At 45.7% G+C, this 23308-nt stretch overlaps 1 protein-coding gene across 3 annotated transcripts in view; it reads left to right on the forward strand.

The window, feature by feature from the left end:
* Positions 1-23308, forward strand: part of prkd3 (protein kinase D3) — a 513687-nt gene that overhangs the window by 290068 nt on the left and 200311 nt on the right. The gene's annotated exons all lie outside the window — the stretch shown is intronic.

A 23308-nucleotide genomic window follows, 5' to 3' on the forward strand; every position in this document is an offset into this window, starting at 1 on the left:
TACTGACCTAAAATGTTCTCATGTATATGTGTTAAGAACTCCACTCCATCTAAGCCCTTGAAATCACCTAATATAATTACCCTATTATTATTTTTACGTACCTCTGCAAATTGCGCACATATTTGCTCCTCAATTTCCCGCCAACTATCTTGAGGCCTACAATAAACACCCAGCAATGTGGCTATCGCTTTTTTTATTCCTAAGGTCTACCCACAAATCTTCATTTGATGCTCTCTCCAAGATATCGGGCGTGATTCTCCGCCCCCCACGCCGGGTGGGAGAATAGCGGGAGGGCCTCCCGACATTTTTCACGCTCTCCCACTATCCCCCCCCCCCCCGCCACGAATCGGCGAGTAGGCGATTCTCTGAGGCCGATGGGTCGAGCGGCCGGGTCTTCACGCCCGTTTCACCACGGCAGCAAACACACCTGCTTGCTGCCGCCGTGAAACGGGCAGCAGATGCCCGTTTGGGGCATCTAGAGGCCCGATTGGCACGGGAGCACCACAACTGTGCTCGGGAGGGGACAGGCCCGCGATCAGTGCCCACCGATCGTCGGGCCAGCGTCCAAAACAAACGCACTCTTTCCCCTCCGCCGCCCGGCAAGATCAAGCCACCACGTCTTGCCGGGCTGCTGAGGAGAAAGACGCCAACTGCGCATGCGTGGGTTGGCGTTGTCCAACCTGCGCATGTGCGGCTGACGTCATCGGTCACGTCAGCCGCCGTGACGCTTGAGGTGCGGCCTTGACGACCGTCGTCAAGGCCCCGCCGCCGTGACGCACGGGGCCGCGCTCCTAGCACCGCCCGGGGGGGGAGAATCTGCCCTGGAAGTGGCCATGAAGGCTGCCGTGGGTCACGGCCTGTCCCACGGCAGCCTTTACGATTCTCCACATTTGCGGAGAATCTCGCCCATCATCTCTCTTTACTGTTACAACTGAATCCTTAACTCATAATGCAATGCCGCCTCCTCTTTTAACCCTCTGTCTCGCCTGAAGCTTCTATATCCTGGGATGATATCATCGAGTGTGCTCTCCCATTTGATTTGATTATGGCTGACCTTCTACCTCAACTCGCTTTTCCTGTCTCCTCTGCATATCACTTGATTTCCCAGTGAATTTTCCAATTGAGTTATCAAGGGCCTAATGAGCCACTGTTTTGTATGTCAAATTCAGTATGATGGAATTTGGAACAAAATATTTCCTTGCTGATGCGGGGTGTGGTGACATGGTGGCACAGTGATTAGCACTACTACCTCACAGCACCAGGGAACTGGATTTGATTCCAACTTCTGGTGACTGTCCCTGGAGTTTTTAAGGTCTCCCCGTGTCTGCATAGGTTTCCTCCAGGTGCTCCCGTTTCCTCCCATAGTCCAAAAATGTGCAAGTTATGTGGATTGACTATGCTAAATTGCCCCTTAGCTTCCAAAGGCTTGTTGGGATTACGTAGATAAGGCAGGGATGAGGCATAGGTTGTTGCTCTTTCAGAGTGTCGGTGCAGACTCGATGGGCTGAATGGCCTCCTGCACTGTCGGCATTGTATGACTAAAAATCACAATGGATACAGATGTTAACATTCAAAAGAAAATACCAAGGAGTCTTTAGGAATAAATAATATTGAAGTGAGGTTTTGTACTTGATAAAAATCATATGCTTACTAATGCTTCCCAAATTGATTTGTGCAAGATTTTTCTTAAAAGTGATGAACAAAATATAAGGCTTTCCCTCTGCCAAATTGTTCTGTTTGTAAAAAAAAAACCTTCCAAAACTGCACTGTTGGATTTGTCATTTAGTGTCCAAGTGAGGATGTTTTCCAATCCCTTTGTTTTAAATTAAGATAAATTTAAACCCTGGTACCCAAACCTGTTCGAAATATGAATCATCTCAAAACCTGAATAACTTGTAATTTCCCAGTCTGCACATCTGGCTGTATTTGCTGGATCTCTGACAAAATCTGAAAGACACTGCTGTTTCGGTTGAGTGGAAATTGTTTTCTGTTAACATTTAAAATTGCAATTATTGATTGTGTACTTTCCTCATTAAAAAGAGAGAAAGAATGAAGAAGTTGGAGTAAAACCACATTTTACAGAGTTTAGAAATGTAATCTCAAAAATGTTGATGGAGGCCAACCTTAATACATTGCTTGTGTTGTGATATGTAGTTGCCTATTTTGCAGAACGTACCAGTTTTATAAATTCTTTCATGGGGTGTGGACACTGCTGGAAAGTACAGTAATTGTTTCTCATCCCCAATTGACCTTGAACTGAGTGGCTAGCTGGCCCATTTCACAGAGCATTTGTCCTGTGGGTCTGGAATCACATGAAGACCAGACCAGGTAAGGATGGAAGATTTCCTTCCGTAAAGGACTTTAGTGAACCAGATGGGTTTTTAATGACAATTGATTATAGTTTCATGGTCACTATTACTGGGACTAGCTTTTATGTTCCAGATTTTTATGAATTAAATTCAATTTACAAACCAACTTCCGTGGTGGGGTTTGAGTCCCTGAGCCCCTGTACCCAGAGCAATTAGCCTGCACATTACTGCCATCTCCCTTGTATCCTCTTAATCATTAAGGAAATCTATTTTGTTCAAATTGCTATATTTACTTCAGGCGAGGGCAGCACGGTGGCGCAGTGGTTAGCACTGCGACTGCGGTGCTGGGTTTGAATGCTGGTCTTGGGTCACTGTCTGGGTGGAGTTTGCACATTCTCCTCCTGCCTGCGTGGGTCTCACCCTCACAACCCAAAGATATGCAGAGTAGGTGAATGGCCACGCTAAATTGCCCCTTATTTGGAAAAAAATAATTGGGTACTCTAAATTTTTAAAAAAGATTTAGTTCAGACAATAAATATCTAGAGATTGAACTTGAGAGATGCTTGCTTCCAGTCACATGGTTTTATCCATTGTGAATATCAAAAAAAAGTTGCCTACAAGTTCCTTTTAAGCCATACATGGTAGATATGTGGTTTTGTGGTTTTTAATCAGCGGAATTTGACATAGATTTTGCATGTTTTGGGCCAGTTGCATGATTTGACCGTGCTGACTGTTGCCTGATTTGGATGGTGCTGATGGTTGGGTGTTAGAATCCAATGACTCCTGAAATCCAGCCAATAGGAACTGCTCCAAAGGGGTACCTTTACCTCAACGACGCGCAGCATGGAGTCACCAACCTTTGACTACCTTCATGGATCTTCAGAGTTTCTCTTGTGCCCACTTCGCCTAAAGTCTGTTACCTGTGTTATGGGCCAGGGTTTAGAAAACTCCAAAGTGTATTTTGGAGTTTACCTGACCTATAAGCGCGACCATTTGGGCTCCATTTGGGAGAGTCGCCCCCATAATGTACCCAATTCATTTTTTCCAGTTAAGGGCAATTTAGTGTGGGCAATGCACCTAACCTGCCCATCTTTGGGTTGTGGGGGCGAAATCCAAGCAAACACGGGGAGAATGTGCAATCTCCACATGGACAGTGACCCAGAGCCGGGACTGAACCTGGGACCTCAGCGCCATGAGTGCCACTCTGCTGTCCAAGAAACTTTTTTTTTAATGTGGAACTCGTTACCACAGGGAGTGGTCGAAGCAAACAGTTTAGAAACATTTGAGGAGAAACTAGACAAAATATTATGGGTGTTTCTAGTAGGAACAAGGTCACTAAAATTTTGATCGCGTGATGTACTGATGACATAATCAGCAATTTGGGTAGGCTAACAGGCAGTCTACTTTGGCAGCCTGCAGAGAAGACACCTTTCCAATAAAGTTCTTGTTTGTTTGTACCCTTGTGGCCTGCACGCCTATCAGCCGTGCCGCATAAAGCTCCCGGCTTAACCTGTGGATACGGTCGCAGAAAGGGTAGGTGCATGGCCTGCGGCGGCTGCGCTGTACAACATGGCGGTGGCCATGCGGGACCCAGCCTTCCAAAAACTGCCCTCTCACCCCCCTCATCACCCCCGGACCATTCCCCACTGAAGCCCCCCCCCTGCCAGCGGAATGCCCCCCCCCCAACCCGGCCGACTGTGGCAGTGCTGGACACAGTCTACAGCCGCCACGCGAGACCCCCGAACGTTGTGAGGACACACGCCCCACTCCGTCGGGGCTCGCCCCATCGGGGGCGGAGCATCAGGGGAGGGCCTCGGGTGACGTCCTGAGGCCGTCCCGACGGCGTGAGGCATACTCCTCAAGTACGCCATTTTTGAGGGTCTGAGCATTAGAAAAACGGCACCACCCCCGATTCCAGAATAAAAACGCATTCTACAGCCAAACGCTCTTTCGGCGTCGGCAATCGGGGAATGCAGCCCATTATCCATTGGGTGACATAGTCAGAGCTGACTGCCTCCATTAATTGTTGCATTTTCCAACTTTACAACAGTGATTATCCTTCAAATATACTTCCTTGATTATAGTGCAGTATGGGCGGTCCTGATATTGTTTAGAATGGCTTTTAAATGCAGGTGTTTTCTGCTATATTTTCTCATTCTCTATACTTGTAATGTATGTTAGAATATGAGTAGTTTTCAGCTATTTCAGTGTTGATATGTAGTGTAGCTAGTGTTAGAATATTTATTGATATCTGATGGAGATTTTATCAGAAATGCTGTCGGTTGTTCTTCATGCTTTCAAAAAGAATTAAAATACCCATAGAATAAAATTTGTGCATTTTTTGGTGACTGGTTCAGAGCATCATTTTCAACCTGTTTTTCTCAGATTGCATAGATTATTACAGCACAAGGGGGCCATTTAATCCAACATGCCTGTGCCGATACTTTGAATGAACTATCCATTTGGTCACATTCCCTTCCTCTTTCATGGAGAACGGATTTTTTTTTTCTTTAACCCTAATCCTTCCATCACCTTTTCAGGAACTGCATTCCAGATCATCGTAAACTTGAGCATATCTTTAGATGATGCAGTACATGCTATGTATTGTTTTGAAAGGAATGCATGAGAATGCAAAACTATGAGATGGAGCAGAACAGATGTTTGCAATGATGTTTTTCAACACCACAAGTTCCGTTGTCTCGCACAACTGCTCTGTGGTTTGTTGGGGTGCTATACCAGGTGTTGAACGTGGAGTTGGTATTGAAACGACAGTACATTGTTTGCCGCCTTCCAGCTCAACAGTTTCCGATGTCAGACCACAGTTCAGAGCTTTGCAGCCCACTTCATTTGTTGAACGGACTTTTTTTTTCGTATAAAGTTTAGTTGAATAAAGAAGCTATGCTAATAGGTTAATAATCTGTTGTGCCCCTGAAGTGTTCTAAATAGACATTTCTCCAAACTTGACTTTGAAATGACCCATTCTTTATTTACTTAAGATAGTTGGGATTTAGCAAAAGTTTTATTTTTAGTTTTTGAATTTTTGTTTCCTTTTATACACAACGAAAATAAAAATAAACATTGTTTGAATGCAACCTTCATATTAAGGGCAGTCACTCTCTTTTGTCCATGTATAAACCAAAGATGTACTGAAGTCAGGAGTTGAGTGCCCTGATGGAACCTAAACTGAGCATCAGTGAGCAGGTTATTGCCAAGCAAGTAGTGCTTGATAGCGCCGTTGATGACCCCTTCCATCACTTTATTAATGATCCAGAGTAGACTTATAGGGTGGTAATTGGCCGGTTTGGATTTGTCCTGTTGTTTGTGTACAGCACATACCTGGGCAATTTTTCACATTGCCAAGTAAATGCCAGTGTTGTCGTTTTATTGGAACAGCTTTGCTCATGGTGCAGCAAGTTCTGGAGCACAGGTACTATTGCTGGAATATTGCCAGGACCCATAACTGTTGCAGTATCCAGTGCCTTCAGCCATTTCTTGGTATCACATGGAGTGAATTGAACTGGCTGAAGGCAGGCATCTGTGATGCTGGGGTCCTCTGGAAAAGGCCGAGATGGACCATCCAATTGGCACTTTGGCTGTAACAAATCAAGAAACTTCACTGATGTTTTGGCCATCGCCACCATTAAGGATGGGGATATTTGTGGAGCTGCCTCGTCCCGTGAATTGTTTAATTGTCCACCACTGTTCTCAGCTGGATGTGGCAGGACTTGGCAGGACAAGCAAGAGCTTGGATCTCATCCGTCGGTTGTGGGATGGCTTAGCTTTGCCTATCACTTGCTGCTTATGCTGTTTGGCACACAAGTGCTGAGTTTGCCGTTGTGGTTTCCATTGTGGGTTGATGCCGGGTGGTCTGTAGAGTTTCGTTTTGATTTTCTAGACTTTATAGCTACTGAGTGTCGTGCTTGCCAGGTTAGTTAAGAGTAAACCACATTGCTGTGGGCCTGAAGTCACGTGTAGGCCAGGTAAGGGAGCAAGTTTCCTTCCCTAAAGGACACTAATGAACCAGATGGAGTTTTACGACAATCAATAATGGTTTCATGGTTATCACTAGACTTTTCAATTACAGGTTTTTAAAATTGAATTCAAATGTCACCATCTGCCGTGGTGGGTTTCTAACCTGGGGCGGGATTGGGGGGTCGGAGAATCGCCCAGGGCTGGCGTCAATCCCACCGCCGCCTTGTCCCGAATCCTCTGCCCCCCCTGAGATTCGACGGGGGCGGGAATCGCGCCGCACCGATCGGCGGGCCCTCCGCGCCGGTCGGGGGGCCCCCGCGGTGATTCTCCGGCCCGCGATGGGCCGAAGTCCCACCGCTGACAGGCCTCTCCCGCCGGCGTGGATTAAACCATCTACCTGACCGGCGGGATTGGCGGTGCGGGCGGGCTCCAGGGTCCTGGGGGGGGGGGGGGCGATCTGACCCCGGGGGTGCCCCCACAGTGGTCTGGACCGTGATCGGTGCCCACTGATCGGCAGGCGGGCCTGTGCCGTGGGGACACTCTTTTTCTTCCGCCTTCACCATGGCGGAGGCGGAAGAGACCCCCCTCCTCTGTGCATGCGCCGGTATGACGTCAGCAGCCGCTGACGCTCCGGTGCATTCGCGGACTTACGCCGACCGGTGAAGTCCTTTTGGCCCGGCTGGCGTGGCACCAAAGGCCGTTCACGTCAGCCGGTGGAGTGGGCCTAGCCCCTCAATGTGAGGGCTTGGTCCAGCGACAATACCATCATGCCACAACTTTCCATCTTGCTGAAAGCTTTAAATCTCTGTCCCTGGCCCTTATACCATTGGCTGATGGGAACATCTTTTTTTCTTTGTCTACCTTATCTAAATTGTCATAACTGCATCTTTCAAATAATCCCTTAATCTCCTTTTGATCCATGGACAAATACCCCAGCTTCTCCAATCTTGCAGCAATATGTGGACAACTTTCTGGCTTGGGTTGATAAATGGCAAATAACATTTGTGCTACAGTGCCAGTGAATGACTATCTCACTATGAAATTGAGTTGTATTGCCAACGCCCCATGACATTTAATGGCATTACTGTTGCTGAATCCCTCACTATCAACATCCTGGATGTTAACCATTGACCGAAATCTGAACTGGACCACTCATATGAATACTGTGGCTGCAAAAGCAGGTTAGAGGCTGGGAATCTTCCAAGCCCATGACCGCGGGGCAAGGGTAGCAGATGCATGGCTTGATCTATACCAGGACATGCACTGCTTTGAGGTAATAGGGCGACATGGTAGTACTGTAATTAGCAGTGTTGCTTCACAGCGCCAGGGACTCTGGTTCAATTCCTGGCTTGGGTCACTGTCTGTGTGGAGTCTGCATGTTCTTCCCGTATCTGTGTCGGGTTCCTCCCACAAGTCCCGAAAGACGTACTTGTTGGTTGAATTGGACATTCTGAGGTGCTGTAGTATGGCGACGAGGGGATTTTCACAGTAACTTTATGACGTAATGTAAGCCTACTTGAGACACTAATACAGATTATTATTATGAAAGTAGAACATAAACCATTAGTCCAGATTTCCACATTATTATTATTATCATGGCGATCTAGGCCACCTGACTTGTACACTGGAACTATGTATGCACTTGACTAGTTGCTAAATTCTGTTTGTCTCATAAACTACAGCCAGAAATTAAAGGTGACTTTACCCACTTGAGCACTGAAGATGTATCAACAGTAAAACAATGTAGATAGTTTCACTTCAAGATGTTCGTCTAAATCCTCAAAATACTTTAGGGTTTTAAACAGAGCAGCCTGAATTTTGCAGTTATAATTATGGCAAAGCTGTCAGTGTTCACTGTCATAACTGAGTGAAACTGACAGCACCCCCTGGCACCCACACGTGCGCAGATGCATGTGAAAATCCAGAAGTTGGTGTCAATCATTTTCTGTTCCTCCACAGAGTAGGCTGCTGAAGCTCCACCAGGTGGCAATCTTTCTGAACTGACATGATAACGAATTTTGTGTGTATGTATAATATTTTTCAGAAGGAATTTGATAAGCACACGGTAGCACAGTGGTTAGCACTGTTGCTTCACAGCACCAGGGACCGATTCTATCCCCGGCTTGGGTCACTGTCTGTGCGGAGGCTGCACGTTCTCCCCATGTCTGTGTGGGTTTCCTCCAGGTGCTCCGGTTTCCTCCCACATGTCCCGAAAGATGTGCTGTTGGGTGAATTGGGCATTCTGAATTCTCCTTCAGTGTACCCAAACAGGCGCCGGAATGTGGCAACAAGAGGCTTTTCACAGTAACTTCATTGCAGTGTAATGTAAGCCTACTTGTGACACCAATAAAGATCATTATTATTTAGGTGCCAAAATTGATTTTTAAAAGCGGTATGCATGTGGTATTAAAAGGAATGTTGCTCTATGGATGGAAAGATGGCCAAGGAACAGAGATTAAGATTAGCCACGAATTACTATTTATTGGAGGGAATGACAAGATACTGCGAGGCTGGGATAGAGTGGACGCGGAGAGGATGTTTCCATTTGTCGGGGAAAACTAGAACCAGAGGACACCAACTCAGACTAAAGGGACGATCCTTTAAAACAGAGATGAGGGGGAATTCTTTCAGCCAGAGGGTGGTGAATCTGTGGAACTCTTTGCCGCAGAAGGCTGTGGAGGCCAATTCACTGAGTGTCTTTAAGACAGAGATAGATAGGTTCATGATTAATAAAGGGATCAGGGGTTATGGGGAGATGGCAGGAGAATGGGGATGAGAAAATATCAGCCATGATTGCATGGCGGAGCAGACTCAATGGGCCGAGTGGCCTAATTCTCCTGTATCTTATGGAATGAGGGTAGCCGTGTGCCTCAGTGATATCTTCTATTTTGTACTTCACCTCTTTCAATTATTTGGACATTGAAGAATGAATCTTGCTGATTAAGGACAATTAGTGGGCATGTAAAACTTGTAAAATTAGGAAGTGGACCTTGGAGGACAGATACAATCTGGCTGCAGTTCAAAAGAAAGGAAACCTACCCCAAATAAGGTAAATGACTGAATGAACAGTGAGATCTGGGAGTGGGCATGTATTATCCTTCAGAGATAAGAATGCAGGTGGGAAAAAGTTATAAAGAGGCCAATATGATTTTGGTATGTAGGAGTATTGAATATAAAAGCACGGATTTTATGTTTGTGCAAATGGTTGCTTAGGTTACAAGTGAAATTATATTACATCTGTGTGAAGTATACTGTGCACATTAACTAGAATGCTACAACTAATGGTTATAAAACAAGACTTCAAAAAAGGTTTTTATTGATTTAGAACAAGGAACACTAAGACGAGGCCTCACAAGATGTTATAGGATAAATAATCCAAGATTGTTATCACTTTTTTGGTGAAGCAGAAAATAGAAAACATTAAATCAGGAGAACGAGAAGGCAAAGTGGAGAAAGATCACTTTTTGGGTATATGGCAGAAGCAGGCCATTTGGCTCAATCAGTACAATCATGCTTCACTTGGCCTCCTCTCTTTTCCATTCTCCCTCATGTGTGGTATTTTTAAAAGATAGGCTTGCAGACCACGAGGGTACAAACAAGCAAGAGCTTTATTGGAAAGGTGTCTTCTCGGCAGGCTGCCAAAGTAGACTGCATGTTAGCCTACCCAAACTGCTGATTATGCCATCAGTTCATCACGTGATCAAAATCTTAAAGTGACCTTGTTCCTACTAGAAACAACCATAAATATACAACAATTTGTTTGTCTAGTTTCTAAATGCTTCTAAACTGTTTGATACGACCAGTCCCTGTGGTAGCGAGTTCCACATTTAAAAAAAAAAGTTTATTGGGCAGCATGGTGGCGCTCACGGCGTTGAGGTCCCAGGTTCGATCCCGGTTCTGGGTCACTGTCCATGTGGAGATTGCACATTCTCTCCGTGTTTGCGTGGGTTTCACTCCCACAACCCAAAGATGTGCAGGATAGGTGGATTGGCCAAGCTAAAAGTTGCCCCATAATTGGGGAAAAAAATGAATTGGGTTCTCTAAATTTATTTTCGAAAAGTTTCTTATAAATTCCCTATAGGATTTCCTTATGACTATCTTATACTGATGGCCTCTAGCTATGCTCTTCCCCAGAAGGATAAATATTCTCTCTGATCAAAATTTTTCGGAATTTTTAAAACCTCTTTTAGATCACCTTTTTTTTCAAGAGAAAAGATACCCAGCTTGTCAATCCTATTTCCTGACATGTATACCTGCACATTTCTTTTTTTTTTTTAAAACATTTTATTAAGGCATTTATGATTTTATAACAACAAATACAAATGTAAACATAACTCAGTAAAATACCTGCACATTTCTGGTATCATCCTTGTAAATCTTTTCTCGATCCCCTCCAGTGCATCTATATCCTTTTATCCTTTTTTTAATTGTTGCAACCAGAACTGCATGGAGTGCCCCTGATGTATTTTAACAAGGGTTTGGTGCGGATTTAGCATGATTTCCTTACTTTTCAATTCTATTCCTCTAGATATAAAGCCTAGTCTTTGGTTAATCCATATTTATGATCTTGCTAACCTGAATTATAGTGTCTTCTTGCAATTTGTTGCCGTTCTCCTCTGTATTGACTGTTCTCCCTCAATTTGGTGCCATCCACAAATTTAGAAATTGTGTTTTTGATTTCAGTGTCCAAATTTTTCATATAAATTGTAAGCAGCTGTGAAACAACAGAATGAAACCTGTTATTAGAATTTGGAGTATTTCACCACATGGATTTTAACTTAAAATGTAATATAATGAAATGAAAATCGCTTATTGTCACGAGTAGGCTTCAATGAAGTTACTGTGAAAAGCCCCTAGTCGCCACATTCCGGCGCCTGTTCGGGGAGGCTGGTACGGGAATTGAACCTTGCTGCTGGCCTCCCTTGGTCTGCTTTAAAAGCCAGCGATTTTGCCCAGTGTGCTAAACCAGCCCCTAATATTAGAAGGGTTTTTGGGTTACGGGGATCGGCTGGAAGTGAGGGCTTAAGTGGGTCGATGCAGACTCGATGGGCCGAATGGCCTCCTTCTGCATTGTATGTTCTATGTTCTATAATTTATCAAGGGACTTTTGAAAATAACTAATAATGGATAGAGAAAAGGTGAAGAAATGAGTTCGAGTAAATAGCCCCAGTGGAAGAACTTGCACTAGCACAAATGTGATGGGTAGCATGGCTTGTTTCTGTGCTGTAATTTTTGCGATTCCTATTTTAAATGCTGCCTTGTGATGGTGGCATTGTTGATAAAGCCAGAATTTATTGACTGTTCCTATCTTTATCCTTAAGATGGTGCTGGTGATCTGTTACCATGAATTACAGCAGTCTGTGTGGATTATCATATCTGATTGAGATGGGCTCTGGCCAACAAAGCGAGAATTAAACTCAACACGTTCTCGGTGTGTTTGCTCAGCAATTTGCTGGTTCAAAGAAAAAGTCATCTCTGCAAAGACCATTTGAGTATTAATTCTACTCATTTGAATGTCCCTAAAGAAGGAGACCCAAGAAAGGATTTAATCAAGCTGTAGTGTACAGGAACCCAATGAGAGGGGAGTGGTTTCATGTAGGGAAAGTTGAGGTAAAACAGTAATTGTGGAGGAAGAATCATTTTCCTTGGGGAATGCTCGATTCCCTATGTGTAGTCTTTGCAGATTGGATTTTTACCTTTCAAACCAGCAAATAACTGAGGCAATGTATTGGCTTTAATTCTTGGTTGGCAAGCCACATTATGTCAGGTACATTCAGCAGCAAATTGTTTCTAAAGCACTTTTATGTTGGCAGTTCTGTTTGGATCAGTAGAAAGTTTTAATTTTTTTTATTGGTTTACATTTTATAGTTACATTGCGAAGACATTTAAGCAGTAAAATAGAAGTCTTTACGAACTGTGTATATCAATCATTTTCAAACCCAGCGTCTTGACCTGCGGGTGGGTCATGGGCGGATGTCGGGAGGATCACGGGGCCATGCATCGCAGCGTTTCAGATTGCGGTCCGCGACCAGCTTTGAGAATGTTCACGCATGCCTTCCCCCTCAGCAGTGCGCAGGCCCGGAGCCCAGTGGGGCAGAATGTCTCCTCCTGACGTTAGGGTGCTGACCCAGGAGCTGATTTTTCTTTTGGAGTCTTCCTGCCTGGAGCGGTGGCAGAGAGCAGGTCTTCTGATGTCACGTGTTCTGGGTGCTAGAGAGATTCCTCCATTTTGCAGCTGCCAGCAGTGTTGGTGTGAACTCCATAGCCTCTGGTGAACAACCTATGAAGAAGAAGCTGAAAAAAGGAACAAAGCAGCATAAAGATGATTATTTGAGCTATGGGTTATTAATTGTGCCACTGCAAATCAAAATGCAAAGTTTATGTGTGTTATATGCAGGGAAGCACTGGCAATTGAAAGTTTAAAACCCTCGGAACTTTAAAGACATTTGAACAGTAAGCATGGCGATTTCAAAGACAGACATCTTGTTTCCAACGGATGCAGTGAGATCTTAAATCATCAGCTGATCAGAAATGTAACATTGAATAACAAAGCAATTGAGATCGTGAGGACTGAACAGGCTCACGTGTCACACTAAAGTTAAGTGAAAATGGTGGGACGTGAAGGTCGGCCGGCGTGGGTCGTGAAGGTCAGCCGGTGTGGGTTCCGAAGGGTGGCCAGTTGGTAGAAATGGGTCCTGGGCAAAAGACTTTGAATATATATGTATAGGAAAAGAATGTAGTACCTATGTACAAGTCCAGGAGGGGAATAAAACAGCAGGTGTAAAGGTATTATCGTTGGGAGCACTGGTTTTGGGGTGCCCCGACTCAGCCACTCCCTCTCTGTCCTTCCGACACTGTGTGCGTTGCCTCATGGTATTAGAATATACCAAGGGCACCTTTGGTGCCACCTGGGCGTACTTCTGGTGAGGTTGCATCTGTGTACTTCTCTGCTGTTTGTTCCTTCCGGTTCCCCTGCCTTGTTTGCCTTGCACCCCTCCCCTTCTCTTACTCCCCCCTCACCCCCCCTCATTCCGTTGACGTTACTAACTCTAGTTTCCTCCCCTAATCCCTCCCCCCTATTGGTTGCTGGTTATGAACAGGTCTTGGAATAGGCTGGTGAATTGCTTCCATGGGTTGTGGAAACCTTCTTCCATTCCTACCCCATTGGTCAATTTTATTTTTTCCAATTCAAGGAATTCTGCTGAGGAATCGGTAGAAAGATGAAAGTAAGTTTGCGATTCCACTGTTGAGATGAGAGAACTAGTTTTATCACAGTAAATGTGGGTTATCAGTGTGTGCTATCTAAATAGGCCAAGCACCAACATGAAAGTGTCCTTAGCATCATCTCAGACTCAGGGAATCCAGATCCAACATTTCTTCTGACGTGGTTAGTCAATTATAAGTAATCTTTGAGAGCCTGCTGTCAAAACCATTCTGAATATAAAGGCACCCATTTTCACTGGAAGGAGGAGAGCATCATCCGTAGTAATTGCACTGTCAGCAAGTGCTAAATGGCAATATTTTAATTCACCAGCTTTGTTAACTTGTCAACTTAATTAGGGTCAGGAAAAAAGGCTCACTTCTCAACTTTACAATTGCCCCTATCCAGGAGACTGCCAATTTCTGATAATTGTATGGAAAAACTGATTTAAAAAATAGTAATTTTTATATTTTTTGTACGAGCTTGAATGAAAGTCTGTTGTTTAATGCCGATGTGGTCAATATTTCAAAGCTCAGAACAGAAAAATAAATTGTATCCAGGCAACAGCCCAAGTTTTAAGCCTGATATATGTGTACGCCAACATAGTATTATGGCATATACAATGATACACACATGCATAGAATTTGCTAATCTAGGACACCAATGTGACATTGACTTATACAAATATATTACATATGTACTTATACAGTATTCTAGGCTTTGTTATGGGCCAGGGTTTAGAGAACCCCAAAGTGTATCATGGAGTTCACCTGACCCACAACTTTTAATAGATTGTAGTTATGGGGAGCACACGGCCCACTCTACAGGTGTGGTACAGCAGAAATGGAAAAGTATTTTTTTAAAACAAAACAATGTTTATTCTATGAACTCAAGTTAACCTTTTTAAAACATACAGTGAACATCTTAGCAACCATTAATTCAAATACAACCCCCAAAGAATACAAGACTAAGTAATCCGTAAGCTGTCCTTTTAACATCCAGAAGACTTTAAAAAAAAACTTTAAACAGAAGCACATTAGGTTTACATTCACTACTGAGAACATTTATAATTCTGAATTCACCAAATGATCAAGAGATAGTATTTTCATGGCAGAGAAAACAGCAGTACACTGCTGTGTCTGGCTTCAGCTCCAACACTGAAAACAAAACTAAAACACACCCTGCAGCAAACAGCCTAAAATGAAAGTAACAAGCTGACAGACAGCCCAGCTCCACCCACGCTCTGACACCACTGATAAACACCCATTTCTTAAAGGTACTCTCACATGACAGCTTTATCAGTAGGGGAATAAAATACAAGAGCAAGGAGATTGTATTGATCTTCTGTAAGACATTAGTTGAGCCATAGCTGGAATATTTTGTCCATTTCTGGGCGCCACACTTTAGGAAGGATGTGAAGGCATTGGAGAGAGTGCACAAAAGGTTCATGAGATTGGTTGCAGGGATGAGGAGCTTTGGGTCTGAAGATAGATGGGAGTTGTGCCTGTTTTCCTTGGCGAAGGGAAGGCTGAGAAGAGATCTGATCGAGGTATTCAAAATCATGAAGGGTTTGTACAGAGTAGATGAGGCAGAAACTGTTCCCATCAGTGAAAGGATCAAGCAAAAGAGGGAACAGATTTAAAATAATTAGCAAAAGAAACGAGCAATATGAAAAAAGAATCATGCAGGGAATGGTTAAGATCTCAAATGCACTGTTTGAGAGTATGGTGGAAGCAGATTCAATCAAGGCACTCAAAATGAATGTGCAGGGTTATGGGGAGAAGGCAGGAAAACAGCACTAACTAAATTGCTCATTCGGAGAATCAATGCAAACACAGTCTGAATAGTTCCTTCTGCACTGTGAATCTGACTTTGATTGTAAACTTTCTTGAACCTGCACTTTACAGTCTTATGTCCTTTGTAGGATTGCCAACATTTGAGGCTTTCCAGGAAATCTGATCATGTGACCTTCCAACCACATGATGTTCACACATGTTTTACAACTCCGTGGCGACTTGTTGGAAAAGACCATTATATAATCTACATTTCTCACCAAACTAGAGCTAATTTGTCATAGGGTTCGAACAGGTTCAGTGTATTTGAACAGGTTTACATTGTATTCCCTACTTTCACACTTTGTATTTGACATTTTCAGAAACTTTTATCTTTTTTTCCCCTAAATTTAGAGTGCCCAATTCACTTTTTCCAATTAAGGGGCAATTTAGCGTGGCCAATCCACCTAGCCTGCACATCTTTGGGTTGTGGGGACGAAACCCACGCAAACACGGGCAAAATGTGCAAACTCCACACGGACAGTGACCCAGAGCCGGGATCGAACCTGGGACCTCGGCACCGTTAGGCAGCAGGGCTAACCCACTGCGCCACCGTGCTGCGCAGAAACTTTTATCTTGATGGATGCCACTTGCTGCTTGGTGCAGTAATTCAGTGTTTGAATATAAGTGCAAATTGTCATGTTCAATTGTATTTGCTGCACTATTATATAATTATATTCGAATTATATAATTAATTTTTCTTTTAATTGCTCACAGGTACTAGTTGATTGATATTTATTGTCAAATGTACCGAAGCGGAGTTGAGGTCCATTGTACCCTGAGGGTGGCAACGCAGGTCGATAGAGTGGTCAAGAAGGCATACAGCGTGCTTGTCTTCATTGGAGAGGGTATTGAGTACAAGAGTTGGCAGGTCATGTTACAGTTGTATAGGACTTTGGTTAGGCCACATTTGGAATACTGGGTGCAGTTCTGGTCACCACATTACCAGAAGGATGTGGATGCTTTAGAGAGGGTGCAGAGGAGGTTCACCAGGATGTTGACTGGTATGGAGGGTGCTAGCTATGAAGAAAGGTTGAGTAGATTAGGATTGTTTTCGTTGGAAAGATGGAGGTTGAGGGGGGACGTGATTGAGGTCTACAAAATTATGAGAGGTATGGACAGGGTGGATAGCAACAAGCTTTTTCCAAGAGTGGGGGTGTCAATTACAAGGGGGTCACGATTTCAAGGTAAAAGGGGGACAGTTTAAGGGAGATGTGCGTGGGACGTTTTTTACGCAGAGGGTGGTGGGTGCCTGGAATGCTTTGCCAGTGGAGGCGGGCATGATATCATCATTTAAGATGCATCTAGACAGATATATGAACGGGTGGGGAACAGAGAGAAGTAGATCCTTGGAAAATAGGCGACGGGTTTAGATAAAGGATCTGGATCTGCGCAGGCTGAGAGGGCCGAAGGGCCTGTTCCTGTGCTGTAATTTTCTTTGTTCTTTGTTCTATAGTGAAAAGTATTTTTCTGCGGCCAAGGGAACGTACATAGTATACAAAACAATAATCGACAGAGTACATTGACAAATGGTGCATCAACAAATAGTGATTGGCTACTGTGTGGAACAAGGGCCAAACAAGAGCTGCATAGGGCGTTGTGAATAGTGTTCTTACAAGGAACAGATCAGGCCAAGGAAGAGTCATTGAGGAGTCTAGTACCTGTGGGGAAGAATCTGTTCCAATATCTGGATGTGCGGGTCTTCAGACTTCAGTATCTTCTGCCTGATGGAAGGGTCTGGTAGAGGGCAAAGCCTGGGTGTTAAGGGTCTCTGACAGTGCTGGCTTCCTGAGGCAGTGGGAGGTGTAGACAGAATCAATGGGAGAATGGCAAGCTTGTGTGATGCATTGGGCTGAGTTCACCACACTCTGCAGTTTCTTGCGATCTTGGGCCATATCAAGTTGCCATATCAAGCTGTAATGCAGCCGGATAGGATGCCCTCTATGGCACATCTGTTTGTGAGAGTCGATACAGACAAGCAGAGTTTCTTTAGCTTCCATAGGAAGTAGAGACATTGTTGGGCTTTCTCGACTATTGCATCATCATGAGTGGACCAGGACAAACTGTTGGTGATGGTGACCCCCAGGAATTTAAAGCTATCGACCAGCTCCACTTCGGAGCCATTGGGGGGGGGGTCGTTCTACGCTTCCTGAAGTCGATGATCAGTTCCTTAGCCTTTCCAACATTTAGTGAGAGGTTTTTGGGTGACATTAGCAAGGTGGTGATGAGAGGCTGTTTTGAACTTTTGCAGGCCTTGTGATGATACTCCCAGAAATAGCATTTAGATTGTGATTTCAGATTTTGACAGTGGGAGAATTAAGGAAAAGTGATCCTATATCCAAATCGCAATGATGTGTGACTTGAAGACACTGGTATTGATGGAGGGTATTGCTGCTGTTTTAATGGTAGCTTGGTGAGGTTTTGCAGTGAATTTGTAGAAGATATGTACTGAAGTCAATGTACTGGAAGTAGTGAAGATGAATACTGTTGTTGGCTGTAAAACCTCAGTCACTTTGACCAGTTTATTACTCAAACCCTTTACCCAGGTGCCTTTCTTTGTAAGATGAACAAAAGACAAGTACAAGTGCATTATTCAACCAAATTTATTGTTAAACATAATAAAACAGTCATTCCCTCTTAAGTTATCCCAAATAATAATATCCTAAGACTCTTCGTACTACTCGTGCTGTTGAACTCAATCAAGCTGCAGACCAAATTCTATTGAATCTATGTTGTCTCATGGTCTTCATCTGCTTAGGTGGGTCTTGTACGTTGCTTCCTTCCGTCTGTCATCTGTCGTAAAATCCTCTCTGTTACCTCTGCACAAAGTTACCGCTGCGGAGGGCCTTGGCAGTCGATCTTCATACCCCTCTTCATCCCTTTCCAGAAAGTTTTCTGTCCCACAGCCAATAAAAGCGGCGGCACGAAGGATGGTTCCTCTGGAACAAAGAATGCACACTCAGAACGTGGCAGATGATGCCAGTGCAGAGGCCCCAAGCACCTGCTGCGACTCGGTCAATGGGTGTACTGGTCGAACAGGCGATTGGCCTGCTCAGATGCTGTTCTGGTGCCTGGACTGGCCAGGGAGAGCTTTGCAATACAGCCCACAGAGGATGTCCTGCATCATTGTGGTGTGCTGTGAAAAACCTGGCACTGCAGCCGGGTGAACAGCTGGATTAGGAGTGCCACATTTTCTCTGATGAGGACGAGGTAGAGGAGGGGTGGCGAAAGGCGACTCGTGGAGGAAGGACCCCGGGCGATAACCAGAGTCATTGTGGGCAAAGGGCTAGGGACACTGCTTCGCTGCTCCAGGGTCCCAGGTTTGATTCCCGGCTTGGGTCGCTGTCTTTGCAGATTCTGCACGTTCTCCCCGTGTCTGCGTGGGTTTCATCTGGGTTCCCCGGTTTCCTCCCACAGTCCAGAAAGACGTGCTTGCTAGGTGAATTGGACATTCCGAGTTCTCCTTCAGTGTACCTGAACAGGCGCCCAAGAGTGGCGACCCGGAGATTTTCAAAGTAACTCCACTGCAGTGTTAATGTCAGCTTGTTTGTGACATTAATAAAGATTATTATTAACCTCCTGCCTGGCTCCTACCTGACAGAGCGATGAACGTAGTGGCATAGTGATATTGTCACTGGGTGGGTGATCCAGAGACCCAGGGTAATGCCAGTCCCTCATGACCCACAATAACTGATCTTTCTGCCTCTTAAAATACCAATGCTTACTTTAGCTCCTCCTTTTTTAAAAAGAAATTTTATTACAAACATGTATCAAAACAGGTTACAACACACAAACGAACCAGGAAACATACAAACATACTTCCCAGCAATCAACTATACAGTCCGTACAAATTTCCTCCCATTTTTCATCCCCCCCTCCCCTTGCGACGAATAGCTCCTCAAACACGGTCACAAACATCCCCCATCTTTTCTCAAACCCCTCTGCAGAGCCCCATAACTCATATTGGTTGTACAGGTCACCCAACCATGCTGCTACCCCCGGTGGCGATGCCGACCACCACTCCAGTAAAATTTGCTGCCGTGCAAACAGAGAGGCGAAGGCCACAGCATTGGCCTTCTTCCTCCCCCATGAACTCCGGCTTCTCTGAAACCCCAAATATCGACACCAAAAGGGCATCTTGACAAATACATGAATAGGATGGGAATAGAGGGATACGGACGCAGGAAGTGTAGAGGATTTTAGTTTAGACGGGCAGCATGGTCGGCACGGGCTTAGAGGACCGAAGGGCCTGTTCCTGTGGTGTACTGTTCTTTGTTCTAACTCCATCTCCGCAGTCATCGAGGCAAGCTGCTCCTCGTGCTCCAACACCACCTCCTCCACCTTCTGGATCGCCTGGGCCTCAAACCTCATTTCCATGCGGTCAATCCTCGCCTTTATCGGATCCACCACCCTGTCAAGGTCCTCCAAGTTCTCCTTCCTCTGCTGGGTAAACATCTCATGGAGGAAGCTCACTATCTGATCTGTCAACCACTATGCCGGCAAGCTCAGACCTTGACCCTTCGCCATCTTCCCCTGTGTCGCAGGCTCCACACCATAAAACCATACGCTGGTGGGATACTCTCTTCTTCCACTCCTCCTGCACCTTTTACAAACGCTCAGCTCTGCCATTTGCCAGGGAAAAGGTCCAAAAAGCCCACCACGAGCAGGAGCCACCAAATATATGACTACTCACACCATGGTCGCCTTCGGAAGTCACCTGTCATCATCTTATACACCTCTGTAAAACCCCTTCCCAATTACCTTTGCTCCAAGGAGAACAACCCCAGCTACAGTGTTAAATTTCCTCTTCATATGCTATAGGACCCTCATATCCTTTCGTGGCCATGGCTAGAATGTTCCGTTCTGGAGCCCAAGTCCTGTGGCTCCACTGTCCTGACTATGACCGTGAACACTCCTGCTCAGGATCTTGCAAATTTTCCGCAAGCCCAAAACATGTGCGCATGATTCGCTGGCCCCCGTCCACACCTCTCACACTCATCTGCTGCCCCCTGAAAGAACCCACTCATTCTCGCCCGAGTCACATGTACCTTGTGCACCTCCTTAAACTGTATCAAGCTCATCCTTGCACAAGAGGAGGTCCCATTTACCCTTCGCAGTGCCTCACTCCATACTCCCAAATTGATCCCACCACCCGCTTTCCATTTCTCCTTGATCTTCACCACCCGCTCGCCTCCCTGCCCCTCCCTCCAGCCACTTTGTATATATCCCCAAATCGTCCCTCCCCTTCCACATCCGGAAGCAGCAGTCACTCCAGCAGGGCGTATCCCGGCAACCTAGGCAACGCCTTCCAGACCTTTCGCATAAAGTCCCTAACCTGTAGATACCTGAACTCACTCCCCTTCGGCAGCTCTACCCTCTCCCTTAGCTCCTCCGGACTGGCGAACCCTTCATCCAAATACAGATCCCTCACCTTGACCAGCCCCACTTCCCTCCATCTCTTATATACACTATCCATCCCCTCCGGCTCAAACCTATGATTCTCGCACAGTGGCGTCAGCACCGACATCCCTTCCACCCTAAAATACCTCCTCAACTGATTCCACACCTTCACCATGGACTGCACCGCCGGGCTCCCTGAATATGTAGTCTGAGCCATTGGCAACGTAGCCATCACCATAGCCCTCAAACCAGACCCCTTACAAGATTCCACCTCCATCCTAACCCAGTCTACCCCTTCTCCTTCCCACCACCACCGCACCTTATCCACATGCACCGTCCAATAATAATGAAGCAGGTTCGGCAACGCCAACCTCCCCTGCTGCCTCTGTAGCAATCCTCACCTGACATATTCCCCACCCATATGGGTAGCATGGTGGTTAGCATAAATGCTTCACAGCTCCAGGGTCCCAGGTTCGATTCCCGGCTGGGTCACTGTCTGTGCGGAGTCTGCACGTCCTCCCCGTGTGTGCGTGGGTTTCCTCCGGGTGCTCCGGTTTCCTCCCACAGACCAAAGATGTGCGGGTTAGGTGGATTGGCCATGCTAAATTGCCCGTAGTATCCTAAAAAGTAAGGTTAAAGGGGGGGGGGGGGTTGTTGGGTTACGGGTATAGGGTGGATACGTGGGTTTGAGTAGGGTGATCATTGCTCGGCACAACATCGAGGGCCGAAGGGCCTGTTCTGTGCTGTACTGTTCTATGTTCTATACAAAGTCCAAAATGATAATGTCCACTTTTCGCAAAAAGGCCTTTGGTATAACGATCGGAGGAGCCTGAAAAATAATCAAGAACCTCAGCAGAATATTCATTTTAATCACTTGGACCCTCCCCGCCTTCGTCAACTGCAGTGTATCCCACCTAATGAGATCAACCCTGGCCTCCTCCACCAGCTTTGGTAAATTCCACTTATGGAGCCCCGTCCATTCCCTCGCTACCTGAATCCCCATACCTAAACCTATCCCTCACTACCGTAAATGGCATCCCCTCCAAATTTGCCTGCCACCCCAGCTCATTCACTGGAAAAACCTTGCTTTTCCCTACATTCAGTTTATACCCCAAGAACATCCAAACCTCCCCAGCAGGCCAATATTCCTTCCCATACTCTCCAGCGGAGCTGAAACATACAGCAGCAGGTCATCAACATAGAGCGACACCCGATGTTCCCTCTGTCCTCTCATATTCCCTGCCACTCCGCCGACTCCCTGAGAGCCATCGCTAACGGCTCTATGGCTGTCTCCTTTTATAGACTTGAAAAAACTTTTACAACCTGTTTCCATAATCCTAGCTAGTTTACTTTCATATTCTAAGTTTTGCCTTTTAGTCAAGTTTTGGTGCCCCTTTGCTAGTTTCTAAAACACTTCCAATCCTCAGGTTTACTGCTATTTGTTGAAATATTGCCTCATCTTTTAATCTCATGCTACCTTATCTTCTCTGGTGAGCCTTGCTGGGTTTTTGTTGTTTTTCGTGGAATAAAGCTGGAGACCAGAGGAGAGAGGAAAGAATCAATGGAAGTGCTGCCATGTTTATAACTTGGGTTTGTTCTGCATGTGTTCTTTAACATGGCTAGACACTAAGTGAGGTTTGTGAGATGCAAACCAAATGAGGGTGTATAGTTAAGCTTGTTGATGGTACAATTGGTATAGTATGAAGGGAGGCTGAGTGAATGAAAGGCAGGTTGGAAAATGTATGGGTCCATTTTCGCTGAATTATTGAAGCTTTTAAAGTGAATTATGTAATCATCTTCAAAATGTATATTTTTTAAATGTTAGGGGCGCGATTCTCCCAGACAGGGAGAAATCGTAAGGCTGGCGTCAAAACCGGGCCGGTTTGACGCCAGCCTCCCCCTCCCCGACCGGGAACCGATTCTGGTCCCCGGTCGGGGCTAGTATGCCGCGGCCGTGAACTCCGGCATACACATAATAACGAATTTTGTTAAGCCCGCTTGCCAGAGTTTGCGATGGCTGACGCGTCGCATGACGTCAGCCGCGCATGCGTGGATTGGAAGACTCCAATCCGCGCATGCGCGGATGACGTCATCGTGCATTTGCGCGAAACCCGCGCATGCGCGGGCCGGGATGCCCCTCAGCCGCCCCGCGAAGTGATACAGCGGGGCGGCGGAAGGACAAAGAGTGCGCGGGAATCGGGCCCATGGCACCCTTGGCACGGCCGTGGTACTGCCGTGCCAATCGGTGCCATGGTTGCCAAGATCCGAACTTTACGGCCGTTTTTACGAACGGCCAGACCAGGTGTGTTTGCCGTTCGTAAAAACGGCCGTAAAGGGCTTGGACTTCGGCCCATCGGCCAGCTGAGAATCGCTGCTCGCCGTAAAAAAACGGCGGCAGCGATTCGTGTCGGGAGTCGGGCGTGGGGGGGGGGAGAATAGCGGGAGGGCGTCAGACTAGCGTGGCCGTAAAAAATTACGACCCCTGCTATTCTCCGCACCATCGTGAGTGCGGAGAATTGCGCCCTAGATATCTGACTGAAAACAGGTTGAATATCCTCTCAATGAGCTGATTGATCCATGCTATTTACATGATG

The sequence above is a fragment of the Scyliorhinus canicula genome, chromosome 1 (assembly GCF_902713615.1).
Source record: "Scyliorhinus canicula chromosome 1, sScyCan1.1, whole genome shotgun sequence".
Classification (NCBI taxonomy): Eukaryota; Metazoa; Chordata; class Chondrichthyes; order Carcharhiniformes; family Scyliorhinidae; genus Scyliorhinus; species Scyliorhinus canicula.